Source organism: Microtus pennsylvanicus, chromosome 11, assembly GCF_037038515.1.
Source record: "Microtus pennsylvanicus isolate mMicPen1 chromosome 11, mMicPen1.hap1, whole genome shotgun sequence".
Lineage (NCBI taxonomy): Eukaryota > Metazoa > Chordata > Mammalia > Rodentia > Cricetidae > Microtus > Microtus pennsylvanicus.
The window spans coordinates 87,218,599-87,235,110 of NC_134589.1; positions in this window are offsets into that span (position 1 = coordinate 87,218,599).

Below are 16,512 nucleotides of genomic sequence, written 5' to 3' on the forward strand. Positions count from 1 at the left end.
CAAAGAGCAGGCTTTAAACAGAGTCTGCTTAAAACAAGGAGGTGATTGACCTGGACGGAGAAGGGGAAGATGGGGGTCGGTGGTAGTCAAGTGTAACCCACCTGGTACAGCCTGCCTCCCCACCCCAGTGGCTGCAGTCCTGACTGCACACCCCACGCCGAATTCCTGGACCCCTTTGTCTCCCTCATCACAGCTGAGATCTTCGGCACAAGCCCCCTCCTCCCCGCGGCTTTTTATGATGGTGATGATGTAAGGGGGTAGGAAAAACACAGCTGGTTCCGCCTGCGTTTACAGAGGCTGGGGCAGACTGTGCGCTGCCCCCAGCCACCAGTCCTGCACAGCTGCTCAGCCGGCCTCTGGGGGCCAAGCGTCCCCACCGCTTCTCAGGGAAGGAAACACATGGTGCAGAAATGAGACATTTACTTAATAAAAAAAAGAAATAGACCTTCAAGACACTCTGCGTTGTTCGGGGCCCTGCTCTGCTGTCTGCGTCGGCTCCCACTCTCTCTACCTTAACTGTTTCCCCTCAGTCCTCCACCCCAGGCTCTCCATGGGCAAATCAACCAACCACACGATGAAAATGCTCAGAAAGAAGTAACAGGCATAGAACACATGGGGGTCTGCCACTGCCTCAGTGCTACAGTAATGGCCGATTGTGGTGTCAGGACTCTCAAGCCAAGTGCACCCAGTGCACGGGGCCAGGGAACCTGTGACTTTACATTCCATACCGATCTGTTACACACACACCGTTTCCTCCTCCTTGGTGCCATTCCTAGCATGGTTCTCTTTATCTCCCACCAGGATTCTCAAACTCCCTTCTGAGGTTTCTTCTTGTCCTGAGTCTTGGCCCCCTCCCAACCAAGCCTCACCCAGTAGCCAGAGGGACTTTCGCAAGCGAAGTCACATCCTCCTTTCCTGTGCTTGGAGTGAACAGACTATGAACAGACTTCTGCAGACTCTAGCCACGTTTTCTTTTCTTTTTAAAATTATTTTGTGCTTCAAAGCATAAAGATTGTGTATATCAACGGAGTACTGTGTCACACTTCAGTATGTGTGTGCAGTGTGTGATATTTAAATCGGGTTAAATGGATCTGTCTCCTCATATTTTTCTTGCAGTAGTGAACAAAGCTTGAGCCTTGCACACGCAGTCCACCATGGAGCCATAGCCACAGCCGTAAACATTTGTCCTTTTCGAATTTCTTATTGTGTGTTTATATGTGCACGAGCAGGAGCATGCATGCACACACACACACACAGAGGCCTAAAGATAATTTCCAGTTCTTTGCTACTATGGCATCTGGGGACTGAACTCAGGTTGTCAGGCTTGCACGGCAAGCACTGTTAGGCGCTGATCTATTTTGCCAGTCCATGTGCTCACAGTCAGCATACCAGGGCTGATCTCTCCTGCTACCCATAATTGGGGACTCGCTGATGACCACCCCTGCCCTTCCCCTCAGTCCCCAGCCTCTGGTAACCATGGTTCCACTTTCAGCCACAGGAGGGCCAGCATTTCCATAGGAGTGACTGTCTCGCTGTGCCTGGCTGACTTTGCTCAGCACCACATCTTCTCTTTCCATCTGTGTCGCCACCAATGACAGACCTCGCTGTTTTTATGGCTGGATAGTATTCCACTGTGTGTGCTGACTGTGGTTCCCTCGTCCACAGTCGTACTCAGCACTGAGAGGAATGCCGGGATGACATTTTCTCAACAGAGTCCTCCAATGTGTAGCCGCGGAGGTCTGTTCCGGTTTCAGCAGTCCACATTACAGTACATCCATGAGCATACGTGTGCCGTGTGCGTACACTTGAACTTGACAGTTGCTTTTGTTGATGGCTACACTGGGCTCTCCATGGCTCACTGCACCACGGCTCAGGCCTGCAGGAAGCTCCTCTGATGATGTGTTTTCTCACCAAGCTGCACCCGCCTTCCTGTGCTTAGGGTCACCAGAGGGCACCTCAGTACTGTGCTCAGGTGACATATTACTGTGCGTATTATTTATTTCTCTGGGAGTATGCATGTGTGTCCACATGCTGCAGCACACAACCAGAGAAAGAGTTACAGGAGTTGGTCCTCTCCTTCTGCTATGTGGGCCTTAAGGAATAGAACTCAAGCTATTGGGCTTGGGAGCAAGTACCTTTACCCACTGAACCATCTCACTGGCCTTTTGGGCACTGTTTTAAACAATGTGAACAGCAAGCCTTGAAAAAGACACACAACTACAGTGTGGGAGTGGAAACAGAAAAGCCAATCATCCCCCACCTCTACCTCCACCCTTGTGTGGCCTTCACCATGACCACGTGCCCTGGAAGTGCTGGCAACACACATTCTCATGGTTCCCTGGGCGTCCGGGAACTACCAGACACAGGCTGTGCTGGTTTCAGCAGTAGATGAGCTCACAAAGAGTGAATACCAAGGATCCTCTGTGACGTTGTGCCTCAGGATCCACAGAGGACTGACTTCAGATCCCCACTGCCCAAGTACAGATGCTCGTGACACTGTCGGTCACCTCCACATCTGTCTCATAGCTCACACAATGCAACGCAATGGGAAGGATGTGCTGTTCTCTGCCCACTGTAAAGACAATGTTATAAAATACAGATCTTATGTACTGGCATACTGGCAAGGAAGAGAATTCTGTCCTACCTCAGTTGTGGTCCTTATAGGCTCAACTCTACCTTCAACCCATATTTTATCAAACCTGCTGATAGGGAAACCCATGAACTCCAAGAACCGCCTGTGTTTTGTTATTGTTGTTGTTTCTTAGAACAGGGTCTCATTCTGCAGCCCTCCAGGCTAGCCTAGAACTCCCTGGGTAGCCAAGTCGGCCTTGAACTTATGGAAATCCTTCTGCCTGAGCACTCCTAGTGCTACGAGTCTAGACATGAGCCCCCACACCCAGCTCTACCTCGTGGATGACCATCGCTGGCCCTAACCTCCCCTTGCTTCTGCCTGGGAGCAGAATGAATACAAAGATGGGCACATGGGCAGTCCTGACTTTCCAGACCATTGGCTACAGGACTGGCAGTCAACCGGAGACATCTTGGAAAGAAAGGAAGTCCTGGCCTCTGACCATGTTTCTGGCCCATTGGTCAACTGTGGCAGGAAAGACTAGAACAGTGGGAGATCCAACAGTTAGGTCTTGGCTTTGAGCTTCTGCCCTCAACTCCTGCTCTACTCTGGGCACACCTACTTTGGCTTCACTGCAATTGGTGGCCTTTCCTATCCAAGGGACCCAGAAGCTACAGTTTGGATATGGCTCATCCCTGCTAAGACTCACAGTGAGAGTTCGTTGTGAGCTAGGACCTCTGAGAAGCGATTGGGTCATTAGGACAGACTGATTGCTGTACAGTAGGTCCCCCTTGCAATCCACCCACCCCTCACATGCTCACTCTGTCCCTCTCTGCTTTGAGCTGAAGCATCACAAAGCCCTCTTGGTGTGTGACCCTCTGACCTTGGACTTGCCAGCATCCCAAACTATCCACCAAGATAAAGCTCTGTTCTTTATTATCTTCCCAGTTCCGGGTATTCTCTCTCAGCAACAGAAATAGACAGAGACACCAGACTAGCGAAGTAGCAGAGGCCCCCCATGATCTGAGTTCTAGGCACCCTCCCTTTGACCACATTCTTACTTCAAGTTGGCTGCTCCTCACCGCCACCCGTGTTCAAGCTGTACCCTGTGCCTGAAACTGGAGGTCCTGGATCCCGGTAACTCCCTCAACCCAGGCAAACAGGACAGTGAGTCCCCAAGCCTTGCAACAAGAGGCCAGTGAACGCTGGGCTACAGGTGTGACACTGATGGGCACAGCGACGCTCTCAGGGCGCCAACACCACACTCACTGTGTCTGTAGTTCTCATTTTAACCATAGCCAAGTGTCTCTACAGGACTCCGGACCAGCTAGTGTGGAACAACACGCTTGACAGATGTTCCCCCACCACCACCAAATTGGGTAACAACGTGACTGTAAGTGTCATTACCCAATGCCAAAATGACAGACCAATAAATGCAATTCCTTCGGCCAATGCATCAGGGAAAGAAAATAAACAAAGCCAGTTGTCAGCAAGAGGTGACCCAGTTGAGAATTCACTCGGCCCGGTTATTCCACTGCACCGGGCAATGGCAGATTCAGTCGTATGACCTCGGGGTCCTCAGTAGGCCCAAGCAAAATGACTTGAATTAATAAGTTGCTTCATCGGCACGGCCTTCTGTGGCCTTATCGCTCCACTCTGAATGACAAGCCAGATGAGTGACAGGAGCTGTTCTGTCTCATTATATAATGACTGCCCTCCTAAATGCTTGCTGGGAATCTGTTTCCAAAGCCTCGAGCTGCGTTATGTAAGAGCCCTGGTCCCTGCCTTTTGGAGCAGACTAAGGCAAAAACAGCCTTTAAGATATTGCACAAGTTTCAAAGCAGTGACTCTGCAAATAAACAGTGATTTTTTTTTTAAAGAAAAGGGGGGAAAAGGAGTCTATAAACCCAATAAAGATGTGACAGGGAGGGGCCAAGCAAGATGAAAAGGAGAGCATTAGGGCTGTGGTCAGCCACCTTCTGACGCCTTCAGAACACGCAAGTCTGGAATGATTGTTCACACAGAAGGGGCAGAGTCTCAAAAATAACAGCCCGTCGCTCACCCGCCCCACCCCCGGCCCCACCCACTGCCACCGCTGAACTGTTTGGGTTCACTGTAAAAAGTACAAAAGAGCCAGCGGAGGAAGGGCTCGGCAGGAAGGAAGAATTGCCAGTTCTTTCCCTGGCCAAGATGCCTCACCCAGCTGGCCCCGGGGAAGAGCTGGGACCATAGGATAGTAAGCCATACCTGTGCCCATGGTGCACTCAGTTCCCATCAGGTGACCTCTTAGAACAGCCAGTCACAGCTGGCATTGACGGAGCACTTTACTGTGGACGCAATCGGTATAGCCGGTCTTCCATACCTGCCTTCTGCCTCTATGGGTCTGACCAAGTGTGACACAAAATCTTCAGGAAAGACCTTTCCCCTTTTCCGCTCTCCCGAAGCAGTGAGGTCTAGTAACTATTTATGTAGCATGCACATTGTATGAAGTCCATCATGGTTTGCAGTACATACAGGCATGCAGATTATATGCAGGTCCACCATTTTGTTGGAAAAATGTGTATCTGCAGGGCTGGGTAAGCTCGGGGTCCTGGAACCAACTCTCTGTGATGCTGAGCTGCAGCTCCATATGTAATCTCCGGATCCTCAAAAGCACGTTTAAAGCTCCATTCCGAGCCCAATCGAGATCACAGACACGCAGGCATAAAGCGCTTAGCTCTCTGGTCTGAAGGTGATAGAGACGAGACTTGAAGCAGAGACCTGATTCCAGAGGCCACGTGAGGGTCTTCGTTCTGAGTTCCCATTCTCAACTCTAGTCTCACTAACCATTGATCCACGCTCTGCCTGTCACAAGCTGACTGGCAATCTTCTGGAAACTTCAACTAAGATTGAACTGTGGCTGAGCGGCCAGCAGGGGTTTCAGCTAGAGGAGACGACATTCTTGCAAACAGCGAACCAGATTTTGAGGTTTTCAGAAGTTAAGCACAAAGATTAGGAAGGGTTTAGGAATGATAAGGTTCCAAATTCTGGACTGACAAGATGGCCCAGTGGGCAAAGGTGCTCGCCTCTGAGGCTGATGGCCTGAATTCAAGCCTCAGGGCCCATATGATGAAAATACAGAACCAATTCGCCCTGAAAGCTGTCCCCTGACCTTCACAAGGACATCACGGCACAAAACCAGATGCCTACACAGACAAATAAATATGTAAGCAAATTTAAAATTTGGAGGAAAAAAGAAATTTATCTTTTTTTCTTTTTTAAATCAAGATTGAACTCGTGTTGCAAGAGGTGAGTCCAGTCTCAAAATGGAAGGCCACGACCCAAAACAACCAGAACAGTTGAGGCAGCCGTTTATTGGTGGTCTGAGCTTTGAAACCACAGATGATAGCTTAAGAGAACATTTGGAGACATGGACCTCACTTTCAGACTGTGTGGTAGTGAGAGATCCCCAAACAAAATGCTCCGGGGGCTTGGGTTTTGTGACCTACTCTTGTGCTGAAGAGGAGCATAGTGCAATCTGAGCTCGGACACACAAGGTTGCCGGGTGTGTAGAGAGGATTCTAGAAAGCCTGGTGCCCGTTTAACAGTGAAGAAAGTGTTTGTTGGTGGAATAAAAGAAGATACAGAAGAATAAAATCTGAGAGACTACTTTGAAAAGTATGGTAAGACTGAAACCATAGAAGTTATGGAAGACAGGCAGAGTGGATTTGCTTTTGTAACTTTTGACAATAACGGCACAGTTGACAAAACTGTTATTCAGAAATATCACACTATTAGTGGGCATAACTATGAAACGAAAAGGCCCTTTCTAAACAAGAGATGCAGCCTGCTGGAGGTTGTGGAGGTGGCTCTGGCAATGTGGAGGAAGCTTTGGAGGTGGTGGAGGTAATTTTGGTCGTGGTAGAAACTTTGGTGGAAGAGGAGGCTGCGGTGGTGGTGGAGGTGGCGGCGGCAGAGTGGTTATGGAGGTGGTGATGGTGGATATAATAGATTTGGAAGTGGTGGAGGCAACTCTGCTGGTGGTCCTGGTTACAGTAGTAGAGGAGGCTACGGTGGTGGTGAACCAGGATATGGAAACCAAGGTGGTGGAGGTTATGATGTTTACAATAAAGGAAGAAACTTTGGTGGAGGTAACCATGGTGGTGGTGAGAACTACATGACTTTGGAATTATAGTGGACAACGGCAGTCAGATTATGGAGCCAGGAAAGGGGGCAGTTTTGGTGGAAGAAGCTCAGGCAGTCACTGCGGTGGTGGCTATGGATCTGGTGCTGGAAGTGGTGGATGTGGTAGCAGATGGTTCTAAAAAACAGCAGAAGGGAGGAAGAGGAAGTGAGGCAGACGCCATGCCTCTCCTCTCCAGGGCAGACGCGATGAAGCAAGCCGCCAGGTCAGACATGCTGAATCTTTCCCGGTAAGACTGATGCTACACAGATTACTAAATATGGGTTAGGCAAGAGTGAGAATTAGCCATTAAGAGGCTAGAACTAATGGGCCAAGCAGTGTTTAAATGAAAAAAAAAAACAGCAGGAAAGGGCTACAGTTCTTAGCAAGAGAGAACGAGGAGCTGTGGGGAAAGCTGCAGGTTACTTTGAGACAGTCATTCTAAATGCCTCAGAGGAACTGTAAAAATCTGCCGCAGAAGGAACGGTGATCCACAGTCAGAAAAGCTCCTGCAGCGTAGCCAGGAAACCCTCCTTGCTCAGGTCAGTCACAGTCACAGGTTGACGACAAGGGCAGCTACTGATTAATGTCAATTAGATGTAATTCCCGGGGTCTTTTATCGCTGTAGTTTTGTCTTTTTCTTTTCATTACATCAGGTATATTGCCCTGCAAATTGTGGCAGTGGTTCCAGGAATAAAAAATTAAGGAATTTTTAACTTTAAAAAAAAATCAAGCCGGGCGGTGGTGGCGCATGCCTTTAATCCCAGCACTCGGGAGGCAGAGGCAGGCGGATCTCTGTGAGTTGGAGGCCAGCCTGGTCTACAAGAGCTAGTTCCAGGACAGGAACCAAAAAGCTACGGAGAAACCCTGTCTCGAAAAAATAAAAAAAAAAAAATAAAAATGCTTCTGCTAATAAATTAAACTGGCTTAAGAGCCCAAGCGTCTGTCGTAGAAAACGGATCTTGGAGGGGATGTGCTTCAGTTTTTATCCATCTGAACTTTTAGCAATGGCTCAAGGACTTGGGGATCTTTTGGTCTTCCTCTCCCCAGTCCACAGTGTCTGTTCCATCCTGAGAAAGGGCTTTCATAGCTACAGGATGCCTGCAGCCATCGTGATGAGCATACCCCTCAACATGTCCATGCTAAGAGAAACGCACCTCCTGGGACACTCAGAAGCTCGTAGAACGCTTGCTTCCTCAGAAGGCCCCTCCCACTCTGCTGGTGTCGTTCCAGCCCCCTCAGAGACTGCAGAGGAGCAGCTGGGGTCCTGGACTCTCATCTCACCTCTGTATCTTGCGGAGGTTGCTAGTGGCATCGACAGTGGCCCTGCACAACCCTGAATAGTTTTCTAGTCAGCAGCTATTATCATGGAATCGCCCAAAAGGATTGGTTGTGGAGCTGCATGGGACACTCATGGATTCTCTAAAAGTCAGAGAGGCACCAGGAGCCCCAAGCTGTTCACGGGGTGGATGATGCCCGTGACCGGAAGACACCTTCAGACTGCAGTGCCAGAAAGTCTTGGGAGATGGGGCCTCCGTTTGTTTTTCTGAGTCTCCTGAAGCACTTGTTTTTCTACCTGAGACACAGGCCTCTCCCAGACACACGTGTCCCCTCTGTCCCTCTGACTCCTTGCAGTGGGTAAGAGACCCTCCCCTCTCTGTAGCACAACCTATTCCAGATGGCCAATTATCTCTCTCCCGCTTGGGAGAGGCTCAGACACCAATCAAGTCAATTGACTCAGTAGCTGGCACTGGAAGAAAGGATGTTAGCTTAAGTAACCCAGTTTCCAGTCTGGCTCCGACCATTACAATAACCCCATTTCTTCTTTCTTCACCCTAAGTCTCTTTGCCTCCACCCAGATAGTCTTGGTTCGTAAAATGCAAAGACCAGAAAATGGCCACCCTCACCAAGCCAGAGGCGTTTGTTTTCTGCTGTTGCGATATGACACCACGAGCCAAAACGACTTAACAAACAAACAGTTTATTTGGGTTTCTGGTTCCACGAGGATGGTGCCCATAAGGAGAGGGGAGGCATGGTAGCTGGGGCAGTAACTGGAGGCTGTCTGGTCACATTTTATCCACACACAGGAAGCAGAGACAAACAGGAAGTGGGGCACGTATGAAGACCCTGCAAACCCAGCCCCAGTGATACACTTCCTCCAGCAAGGCTGTGCCTCCTAAACATCCCATAACCTCCCCCAGATTTTACCACCAGCTGGGGCTACATGAGCCTTTAGGGGATAGTTCTCATTCAAACCACCATGCCAGGCAATAGGCAGAGAGAATCCTTAATGAGGCATTGGTGGCTCCAGAGTATCTAAAAGACCTCGGCTCCTGGCTGAGACCCATTCTGTGAGCTGCTCTTGACCAAGACTCCCATCTGGAACAAGCCTGATTTAGACTTTACTGAGCTTTCTTCTTGACTAAGACTGCCCTTGCTGTAAAAGGTAACAGTAAGAATTTCAGTTAGTTGACTTAGCAAGAATTACCTGCCCTGAGTGTCTGCCTACCTCACGCTTCTGATGTCCAAGCCCTTGGCCTGCCAAGCAAGCAAGAACTGCCCCATCCTCCACATGTCCTCTGAGTAAGTCTCCACCTACTACTCTCCCCATGGAAACTGGTTGTAAATTCTCACTGTCTTAGTTAAGGGTCCTATTGCTGTCATAATAAGGTTTATTTCATCTTACACTTCCAGGTCACACTCTGCCACTAAGGGAAGTCGGGAAAGAAATGCAAGGCAGGGACCTGGAGGCAGGAACTGAAGGAGAAGCCATGGAGGAACATGACTTACTGGCTTGCGCCTCGTGGGTTGCTCAGCCTGGTTTCTTAGACAACTCAGAATCACCTGCCCTGGGGTGGTACTGTCTCCCCACCTCCAGAGTTGGTTCTCCAACATCAACCCATCATCAAGAAAATACACGACAGTCTTGCCTACAGGAGATCTGGTGGAATCATTTTGTCATCTGAGGTTCCTTTTCAAGTTGACAGGAAAAAAACAACAACCAGGATACAAACTGTCCCCACTGCTCTCAGAATCGAGGCAATGTCTCTGCCTTCTTATAAGTCTTAAACCAGGTCTTCTTTCTTCCTGGCAAATGTCACAATGATGCTCTTCATCACTGCAAAGGACAAGTGGCTGATGCAGAGATACCAGACTTCCAACTAAACCATCTGTGGAGGGCATGCCTAGATGCCACCACAGAGCCATCGCCTGGTACTTGGCCATGTCGTTATCACTATCCAGTTCTCACTCTCTGTCCTGTTCTCTTCTTTCTAGACAGGTGCTGTTCCCAAGAGCTCTCCCCATGAGTCCCATCCGCCTCACCGTCTCTCCTCTAGGTATCCAGGCTGAGAAGGTGAGTGGAGGAAGACTCTGCCGTGAAAGGTTAAAGCTAAGCACTGCTGGACAATTGGATCACTTGTGACAAGTGGGGTGTATTGGTCACGGCAAGGCAGGAAGACTGCGCTGCTGTGCCCCAGTCCTTTACCAGTCCTGTGGGATAGTGGCTGGATAGGGAACACACTAGTGGGTGCATTGCTGTAGACTTCTGAGAATTTGGGACAACAGAGCAGGATGGCTGTCGTGGAGACGATTATGGATGCTTTTGAGAATGGCCATGAAAGGCTGAGAATGACAATCGCCCATCCTCTGTGGCAAAGCAGAGTCTCATAGAGAAACATCAGTTCAGGGTTGATCCTAAAGCTTCCTCTGGTGAGGTAAAACTCATGAACAAGCAGAATTGTTAAGTCAAGAACCTGACTATAGGGATCAGAATCTTGAGTCTTGGATTGAAAACTTCTAGCTGAAATCACCCAGAATCCCAAGGCCCATAGAAGTGGCCCACACCTCCATGTTGGAGATATCACACCTGAAGATGTTACACAGGTTCCTCCACACAGGACAACACATCACCCGGGACCATGTCCTCATGATCCTCTTAGCCACTGCGTCCTCACCACTCTCAGCAGAAGAGGGCCAGGCCTGCTAAGAGTAGAAAGAGACTGTGCCATGAAAGATGTGAAGGGCTCGGGCAATGTTAACCAGCAGCAGAAGGAACCATGTGCTGGATACAGTTTATCTATGTGGCAGCATTTTCTTATGACACAGGATTTAACACCCTGGCAAGGACCCCAGGGAACGGGCACTCAGTACACTGTCTGTTGGGTTTGGAGTGGCTGCCATTAAGTGATAAAGGAATAGCATATAGATGGTGGAAGAAGGACCAATGGACTCGGATGTGAGCAAGCTGGAGTAGGCATGCACTCCCACTGTCCACAGAGGGGCTCAGAACGTACCCCATTTAACCATGCAGCAATGTCCCAGAGAGGAACAGAAGCATCAGTAATGGGTAGGTCAAGACTACTGGAGAGCATGAACGAGTCTTAGGACAGCAACAGGATCATAAAATGATAGAGGTACGGACTGGAGAGACAGTTAAGTGTCGCGAACACTTGCTCTTCCTGAGGACTGGGTTTGAATCCCAGTGTCCCCATCAGGCAGCTCCCAACCACCTGCAACTCCAGCTCCAGGGGATCCAACATGTATGGCACCAAGCCTGGCCCACAGAGATCTTAAAATGAAAATCTGGTGAAGAGACTGATACTGCTCATGGCAAAATAAAGATGCCCCAAAGACACGTGATTCCTCAAAGTACACAGCTGAGAGAACACGAGGGAGGCCACCTCGCGAGGACTCTGGATGTCTTTGCTAGGCACAGAGACCTGAAATCTGTCACCTGAGGGCGAGTGTGGGCTCCTCTGATGGTCAGCTCTGCCTGTCCACTTGATGGAATTTAGAATCACCTAACTGATAAAGCTTTTGGGGTCCCTGGAGTGGGGTTTCCAAAGAGGCTTACATGAGGAGAGAGACCCACCTAGAATGTGAGAGGCACCATTCCCTGAGCTGGGGTCCTGGACTGAAGAAAAAAGAGCAGCAGCCTTCGTATTTCTCCTGAGTGGTGATGCCGGGTGACTGGGATGCCTCACAGTGCTACCAACATGCCTTCCCCTCCAGGGCAGACTGTACCCTCAGACTTCACGTCAGACCAACCCCCACTCCCTGAAGTTGCTTCGGTGCAGTGTGTTGTCACAGGACTGAGAAAAATAAACTCACGCAGTCCCCATAAGGAAGATGTTCTCAGGAATACCCCAGGGAGCAGACACGGTATTGACCCTCTCAGCTGTCTGCCAAAGGGACCCAGGGCCAGGTACAAAGCCATGTCTCTCGAGGACTGCTAGACATTTCTCTGACCTATAGCATCAACACAAACAGAGCAGAGGCAGGGGGAGTTAGGGGGGAATGAAGGCTCCCAATTGCACCCATCCCTTGGCCAAGATATTAAAATAGTATCATATCCTGAGGACGACACAGAGATTAGTTGTAACACCTGCGTTACTCTCTATGGTACAGTTTGCGCTACTGTACCATAAGCGGGGCAAGGGCCTGGAGATTAAAGGAACACACAAGAGATGTAGGTCATCCGTGAGGAGAGAATGTCTAATGCCCTTTATTCAAGCTTAGGAAAAACCTTATATACCTAGCTGCTGCACAATGGAAATCCCCCCAGGCAGGTGGAAAATTACCAGGCCCAAGAGTAAACAAAACCCCTAAGCTAACCACCAGTGGGGGCAGAGGGAGCACAGGCACAAACAGAATGTTTAGCCGGAAATTGCAACAAGATGTTTGGCCAGAAACTGTCCTCAAGATGAACCCCGGGAGGTGGGGTAGGGAGGTGGGGTAGACCGGTGGGTCTTACAATTAGTGACGCCCTCAAAGAGGTTAAAGAGCAGGAATGAATGGTCCTGTCATGTCTTGTGCAGTTCACCCTCTAGACCTCAGGAGAACATGGTAGCATCTAAAGATGCTAGAGCACAAGACTAGCAGAGATGGCGCTAAGGTGGAGGCCCAGGGGGAGGGAAGTGATGGCCATGGCCTTCACCCTCTAGACTGGCTGCGGTGGAAGACTGGAGCTCATGTCCTCTCATCAGCTTAAACAGGCTCAGCAAACTCTCCAGTAACTAGTCCTAATGGCATACCACCAAAGCACAAGATCTGTAACCATCGGCCATCACCCCCAGGCCTGGGAACACTGTCCGCAAGTGGCTCTGACTCCCTCTAACGGCCTCCCACCACTGGGTCATGGTGGGTAAACAAAACCTCCCAACTCCCTCCTCAGTCTAGAACAACTCTACATGGCCGTTCTGCTTCAGAACTCTGGGGAGGACAACTTAAGACCTCCATCACAATTTTAGTGGGGACCCATTTTCTTTCGGCCCTTACTCTCTCCCAGAATCCTCCCTCCATACATCTTCATCCTTGAGAGCCAGCACCTCAACCCCAAACTCACGCTCATCTGGAAAAGAGATCGAGCCCTCTCAGAGCTGTCCTGTGGGTGAGCGCGCCCACACTGAGCAGGAAGCCCTAGAACAGAGGCAGACGCAGTCACATGCGCTCATTCATAGTGCCAGCCCTTGGGTCCTTCTACTTCCTTTGAAACCCCTGCCAGACAAAAGCTGAGTTGTGTTCTCACTAGAGTCTGTCCAGGGAACACAGTAAATGCTCAATAAAACTCCAGACTGTCTGGAAGGCAAGGTTTCCTTAAAGGCTCATGTGCTCATCAGGAGGGTATGCAGTCAGCCTGGGATTTCCCACCTCCACAGCGCAGAGACGTGGATGTACCTGCATCCTTGCTGACTGCCTGGTCCAGAGGGCTCATCGCCTGCTCTGGCTTCTGCGCACTCGGTGGCCACCTGAAACAACAAACACTCCGCACCAGCACCCAGGGAACAGGGTGCTCTGACAGGTGCCGCTGGTTCCCTGTCACCCGGCAGGCTAACTGGGATCATCCATTCTTCCAGGCTTCAGTGAGGGACCCTCCCCTAACCTCTTCCAAAGGAAGCCAGCCATCCTTCCAGAACAAAACGGCCCAGAGCACAACAAGGGACCATGACAGTGTTCCAACACAGCCAGAGCTTCAGAGCGGCATGGGGCTGAGCTCCAAACCCTGCCCCTGCCTCTGTGTGGCCCTGATCCACCATCAGACCAGACCCCCTCAGAGCATCAGTTTCCACAGAGGCAAATGGAGTGCCGACCGGCTCCGCGGGAAGACAAAAGAGAGTGTGCCTGGTACACAGCGGCCGCTGGTGAGGTCGCTTACCACAATGAGATTAGCTTCCACACAACTGCAGTGTGTCAGAGCAGCCAGAGCCAGCACGTATCTTGTCCAACTTTAAGTTGAGTATTCAATGGCTTCAGCCCTGGGGGCTTCTGTCTTATGGCTGACCTCATTCGAAATGGGTCGCAAGAATGGGAGGGCCAATACTTTACTGGAAACAAAAATGGTGGGAGGTGTGTTCTCTGACCCCGGACCTGAGAGTCTGTTGTAACCACTGGGTCGGTCCGATATATATGTATCATGACAGGAGAGAGGAGGGTGGGGGTGGAGGCAGATCCTGAGAAGTCACTCAAATTCAGTGACCGCCACCACAGGTCCCCTGAGTCTAACCCAGGCCTATAACTCAGAGGCTCCATCAGCGAGACGGCCTGAACTGCTTCCAGAGCACGGAGCACAGTGGAGGCGTGGCTTTCTAAATCACTTAGGCGCGGTTTGTTCCCAAGTAACACAAAACCAGGGAATTAAGAGAACTCAAAGGCTCCTGCAGCTGAGAACTCCAGACACTTCTGGGGAGGTTTGAGCAAGGCTTAGCCAGTGGCTCAGTTGTGTCTCCAAGAACCTTTCTTTCTAGGTCTCCCCTCTGCCTCCTATGCACTTCTGCCTCTCCTCTTGGCCACAAAATGGCTGCCAGTAGCAGCAACCACCTCCTGATCCAGTAGAGGAACAGCTCCTCCAAGAGAACCCCTCCGAAAGAACAACCTCCAGAGAGTGCTCGCCTGACCAGTGCCTGAGGCCAGAGCGCCGAGCTGGGAGCACCAGCTCAGATCAGCAAATTTCTGCTCCTGGAGAAGGGCTTGGATCAGCTTCCTTGAAGCACCGGGGTTCCATGGCAGGTGGTATGCAAATGAGAATAAAAACTGGGGTGCAGATCCTAAGATCCAAGCGTATGCTGGTGTTCTCTAGGTCGCCACCAATGGCGAGCCACCCCAACAGTGTCCACCTCCCCCTGCTATCCACGCTCCTGAAGGCTCTCGAGGAAACCTGACTCATCCTCTTCGCTCTACACAGACGTGGCTCCCTGATGGACAGATGTTCAGGGAAAGGAACTTGGGGCCTCTGAGTTCTCAAGGCCCACTGTTTCCACACCGTCCCATGGAGCAGTGAGAGGGGCCTTTGTGATTTTAACAGGAAGGGGCTGTCTGGAGGCAGAAGAGGCCAAAAACCCCATGTTGGGCCTCCTCCTTATCCTGCCCCACCTCAGAACGTATCTCCCATATCCGCCCACTCCTCTGAGCATGTTAGTCTGCTTGTGTTCTTTGCAAAGCCAAATCCTTCCAGCCAGCCTCTACCTCCAGGAGCTTGCTGCCAGCTTGAGAGTGACCTTGAGCCTCAGACCACCTCGCTGATTTTTGCTTCCCTCGCGGCCCTGGGATGTGTCTAGCTGTCTGTCGCGCCACTGTGGCCTGCCACAGGTGCTCACAACTCTGCCACTGGGCAACTTCATATACTCGTCTCTTTACCTGCGTGATCCTGGGAGGGTCACTTCATCTCCCCCAACCTGCTTGATTCTCTGTTAAAATGCAAGAGCAGCCCATGATTTAGACCCCAAAATACTGCCTGCTGGGCCACTGGGTCAACTGTTCTCTTTGCAAATCTCATTTATGACCCGTAATGGATGGAGCTGCCGTGGCCTGCTTAGTGCAAAGTGGACAGTGCCAGGCTCTATGAAATGGGAAACAGCACACAAAGGAATTTGGCCATCCCTAAAGACAACACTCGGGCTAAGTGAGTCAGGAGGGCCACAAGCTAGCTCCCTAGAGCACAGTAACTGACCAGCATTTCTGTAAGTGTATCTTTCAGAATCCTCTTCATAAACCGATGCCTACTTTGCAAAGCTGTGTGCCTGGGCCTCGGGGCTGCCTTCTGTCACTGTTGAGGACAGAGGAAGTGTGCTCACCGCATCCACACTCGGCACGCGGTGTCTCTCTACTGCTCCTCTGCCTCTTGCCTGTGCACACCCAACTGCTAGGCTCGCCTTGATGTTCCAAGGGATAGAAAGCTTCAAGTAGAAAAGGCCCCCTCCACACACCCTCTCACCCAAAAGATGTCGGCAGCCACCTGCACAGCCTGCTTTGTGCCCCATAGACAAGAACTGGGATAGACACTACCGGTGTCCCCACCCGTGATGGTTAATAATGGCTGTCAACTTGACAGGCTCCATAGTCGCCTTGGAGACAAGTCTTCAGGCACGTATGTGAGTGATTATCTACATTAGGTTGTTCAAGTTGGGGAGACCCACCCTAAATATGAGCAGTACTGCTCCATGGGTTGGGGTCACAGACTGCATACAAACAGGAGATTTAGCTGAGCATGGATGTTCGTTGCCCTCTGCTTCTCGACTGAGGAAACGGTGTGAGCAGCAGCCTTAGGCTCCCGCCACTGTGCCTTCCCCACATAATGGACCATGTCTCCTCAAACTGTGACCCCAAGCTACCCCTTCCTTCCTCCAGCTGCTTGGTATTTCATCACAGCAGCACCCATGATACTGGGGTGACTGGGTCCTGCCTGTCACAGCAGCCTGCTCCCCACACAGGGAAGCTGCAGAGCAGTTAAGCCAGAGGGACCACTAGGGTTTCAGGGGGGTCTTCTTACATCAAGCCATATTAG